The 5,000-nt window shown below is 34.9% G+C and overlaps 1 protein-coding gene across 1 annotated transcript in view; it reads left to right on the top strand.

Moving 5' to 3' along the window:
* LOC115211760 (dual specificity tyrosine-phosphorylation-regulated kinase 1A) overlaps positions 1 to 5,000 on the top strand; it is a 509,539-nt gene that overhangs the window by 129,936 nt on the left and 374,603 nt on the right. Inside the window, exon 4 of the mRNA XM_036503300.1 lies at positions 1,366 to 1,430. The gene's annotated coding sequence lies outside the window, so the exon portion shown is untranslated. The remainder of the gene's footprint in view (positions 1 to 1,365; positions 1,431 to 5,000) is intronic.

Below are 5,000 nucleotides of genomic sequence, written 5' to 3'. Positions count from 1 at the left end.
AGAAGATACTTGCCCAAGGTGCCACGCGGTGGGAATGAACCCGGAACCATGTGGTTGGTACGCAAGCTACTTACCACACAGACACTCCTGTGCCTATATATATATAATACTCATGTATGTGTGTACGTGCATATATATATATATATATATATATATATAATATATATATATATATTATATATATACTAGGACTTTTGAATGGAAATTCACAAATCCTCCAATGCATTGCTACATACGTTTCCATGAATGGGGAACACAGCAACAGAAATATGTGGTTTGTGGATACGTACGTAGCAATGAATTAAATTTCCGTTCAAAAATTCTTGTTATAGTCATCCTTCGCTATAGCGGCACCAGACGAATTACCATCCCATAAAATTACTCTGGAAGATGGGAATAATAGGCAGTAACCGAAATAAATAGCACAGGAGCTTTTTATGAGCACACTCAAAAACGTTTCACATAATTGAAATTTAAGGATATATATACATATACACACACACACGTACATATATATATATAATATATAATATATATATATATATATATATATATATTATATATATATATATGTGTGTGTGTGTATGTATGTATGTATGTATATATGTATGTATGTAAGTGTGGACCTCACTTGAGGTTGGAGCCTCAGCTGCTGTTGGAGGGTGAGATATTTTCTGGTCCTGAAGAGTGGAGCTAGCCTTTCAGATGCTAACCTAGTTTTCTAGGATGTTGGATGTTACTCTAATCAAAAAATGATGTTTATTTAATTTTGAAAATGTCATTATGTAGCATTTTTCCATAAATATTGTTTTTTGATAGTTTGTAAGTCATTTTTGAGGACTTCAAAACTAGAGAATTCTGAAATTCTAGTCTGATAGAAGGGAAGTTTGTTTGTTTATTTTTGATTTTGTTTTAAACAAACCTTGATAAAAGTTTCAAGTATATTCAGTGTTTACTATTTGCATCATTGACTAAACATTATCTCCGAAGTAATAAAGTGTGTAACATCGTTTCTGATGATCTACTGGAGTTCCAACAACTTACAATAGTTTCTAATATCTTTGGAGAGGCAATATGCCTTATTTCCCAGTTCACTTTGCTCTATAAGCAGCATGAGTAGCTAATGAAATCAATACACATAGTTAATAATTTAAAGGACTAACTCTACCATGTTTCATCATAAATGACAGTAAGCTCCATTTGAATTGAATTCACAATGTATTTTCTGTTTCACTTATGTCTTTACTGCACAGCAAAAACTGTGGACGTCACACAATTTCATCTCTTTACATGTAATTGTGAAAGCTATGTTTTTATATAAGAAATCTTTATTAATTTTGTTCATTTGTTATTTGTATATTTTAGTCTGCGGAGAAAGAGCAATGCTCATGGCTTCTGAAGGTCTTTCTTGAAGATATAGGAAGATTTGGGTAAGTTAATTCGCTTGATTTTCAGAATGTGCTTTTAAGGGTTGGAAGGTGGAAGAAATGCACTGAGGGATATTATTCGTGGAAAGGGCGTGTATGAGAAATATTTTACTTCTTAATGTAGGACATAAGGATAAGAGAGTGAGGTTAACGGAAAACACAAAGGGTTGTATTAAAGTAGCTGGTTTTGATTTAAGTTGAATAATGTTAGTAATTTCAAAGAAGAATATATGCCATTGTAATAAATATAGGTGCTGAAGAGAGCGAAATAAGTTTTGTGGCGGAAATGCAACTCTAGCTTATTGTTGAATATTTTTTTTACTCATCTACAAAATGATGTTTTGAGAGGATACAAACTTCACTTGGAATATATCATCATCATCATCATCATTGTTCGACCGTGGTCAAGACAATGGAATTTACCATGTTACGCCAGACCTCACGGTCCATCATAGGATTACGGAAGTCCTGTTGCTGGATGCCTGTATCCCTTGAGATTACATCAGGGTAGGAGAGTGTGCGCCCTCTGGTATCGCGAGCAGATGGCTTCCAGAGGAGAATAGTAGAAATTACCTCGTTTTCAGCTCTGCAACAATGTCCAACAAACTGGACTCTTCTACAAGAAATGATACAGGTGGTAATTTCCCATATATTTGTACTTTGGTTGGTTGACGCTTCCACGAGAGATTTTGAGCTCTCATAAGGAGGCGAGTATAAGTTCCATCCAACCGCCTCTCAAGCTTCTTTGATAACGTCAAGGTTTCTGGACTAGTTCTCCACTATTGAGTGAACATTATTATATAAAAATATGCAGCAGCAGTTTGGCGTAGGTGAAGATAAGATATTTTATAACCTTCATGATACAGCCTTAGCTATACAGCCAGGATTTCGATCACCAAAGATAGTAAGTCCTAGAATTCAATAGTACGAAAGTTTATCTAGGCGTTTTTCATAAGCAAAACTTTCCTACTTTGGACGGAAGGAATACCAAAGTATATAACATATTGGACTACTAAATAATGAGTCAGTTATTTCATTATATCTCTGAGCGGAACACTTTATTGTACATGAATCACTTTTCTCTTTCTTTCCGCTCTTTTATACTAATAAACATTGGAAGGCAAATAACATATATTCTCGTTATCCACCCAAACATACAATGTTCGTGTGTGTGTGTGTGTGTGTGTGTATGTGTGCGCGTGCGTGCGTGTATGAGTGTATGTGTTTGCACGTGCTCGGGCGTATACTCGCAACTCGGATGCTTTTTAATACAACCCATGGTATCTCGATGCAAATACATAAAGAAAGCACAAGAGTGATGGAAATGATGCAATAGCCTACTCTAAAGATCCAATGACATGCAAGATTTGACCAGTACAAGACAAAATACACATTGTCAAGTAAATGCGGTAAGAAAATCATATCAATTAAAGATGATAAAGATAATAAAGGTAATAATTACAAGCTTATGCACAAATATATCAATAAAAAGAAAAAAAAGGATCAAAGGTCCATCCTGGCGTATGTATTCTCCCACTCATTCTGGACGGGACGCCATTACATCTACAGTATTATTCATTTTTGCCGACTGAGGAAACTGCAGCAACGTGAAATGATGTGTTTTGCTCAAGAGCACAAGTTATCAAGGGGTTCAGGAATCGAAGCCACAATATTACGATTGTGAGTGCAAACAGCATTAAGCACTAAGCAACGTGCCTCCATTCGTATACACATACATACAAACATACATGCATACATACATACATATATATATATTATATATATATATATATATATATATAATATATATATATATATATATATATATATATATATCGTCATGTGATTCGCTAGCTTCTGCACGCATGTTTTTTCTCTCCTTGTTTCTCTCCGTGTTTCTTTTCTGTGTATCTTTCTGTTGAAGAGCGTAGGCTCGAAACGTAAAAGACTTGTTTTATTTATATTCCTGAGCGCCATACTAATACAATTGTTTGTTTGTATTCCACCTGCCTTCGTCTTTTGTTTATTTTCATAAAGCTTCCCGTTATATATATATATATATATATATATATATTATATATATATATATATATACACAAACATGAATACACATACATACATACAAACAAAAATACCTTATTGTTGATGTTGAAATTCCAATGAAGGAGCCTTGGATCTAGGTTAGAAACCGGTTGTTTCTCTATTGGAAAGAAATACTGAAATAAACAACAAAAAAATGATATACATACATTACAACGTGAATATAAAATTTTTTGGCTACCCATTTCAACTGTCAATAATGGGTAACCGGAATGAAAGATAAATCTATTTTTAGTCAGGAACGAAGAAGAGACGCACAACCACTTCAAGCAACGCCAAAGTTTTAACTGTGTTACGTTTCAGGTGTGTTCAGTAATAAGTTAATAGATTTAGCTTAAAAACGCTCAGATCTTTCCGGGCAACTTCATAATTTAATCTTATATACATACATTTAGAGGTAGACTTATCACCATTCCACGTTTCACATCCGCCTTCCTCTCCTTTTTTTTCCTCGTGATTTCTTCTGTACTATCGTCCTGATTTGTAACCTGTATAGGCCAGGCGCTCTGAGCTTGAAGATTACTTGGAGACCCTAGGCGAGTTATAAAAACCTGTCTAGACCACATCTCTAATGAATGAGACTATTAGCAGCTCATAACTACATTCTGTGTACATAAAACGATATTTATCTCTCACCGGATAGAATACTTTTTATCTTACCGTAACAAAAAAGTAAGCTATTGATATATACATACAAAGATATTTGTGTGTATGGGGATGTATATATATATATATATATATATATATATATATATATATTCCATTATTGTCATTCTCGTGATATACAATATACCATTCTTTTTATGATGGAAAGCTGTTGTCTGATGGAGATTTAGCTCTTATTTCTAGCAGAACATCCGACCACATAGACTTCTTTGTGACCACATAGAGGTTTCTTTTTTTCTTTCGTCTGGCCTTCGTATATTACTGGTATATATTATGCTGACTCTTGAAGGATGGAATTCGGCAGATTTTTCATCTCAGAAAGTAAGTGAACACATTGCGAAGTGCATGAAGTCATCGCCTTATCATTTCTGTCACTCATCACCATCGGTTATCTAATATATTAAATGTTAACATATGGTCACATATTTTGGTGAGTGCAAAGATGGGTTACTTCTCGAGTCCTACCGACTCATAAGGGCCGGTTTCCCGGTTTACATGGCGTATAAATTCTCCTCCTGGACGGGACGCGGTCCGTCGTAGGATTACTCATTTCTGCCATTTGAGGAGACTGGAGCAAAGTGAAATGAAGTGTTTTGCTCAAGAACACAATGCATCATGAGTCCAGCACCCTAACCAGTAATCCACGTGCCTCCACGAGTGCAATGATAGAAAATCTCGATTAAATTTACCCCTTTATTTCATCCTTGCTTTATTTTATCGCTCCACATCTGAAATTCCAACCTCAGAATCTTGGAGGGTCACCAAAGCCATAAAGTGTAAGCTACAGACATTCGTCAACAAATGTCG

This window comes from Octopus sinensis, linkage group LG5 (assembly GCF_006345805.1).
Source record: "Octopus sinensis linkage group LG5, ASM634580v1, whole genome shotgun sequence".
Classification (NCBI taxonomy): Eukaryota; Metazoa; Mollusca; class Cephalopoda; order Octopoda; family Octopodidae; genus Octopus; species Octopus sinensis.
This window is presented reverse-complemented; position numbering and strand designations above follow the sequence as displayed.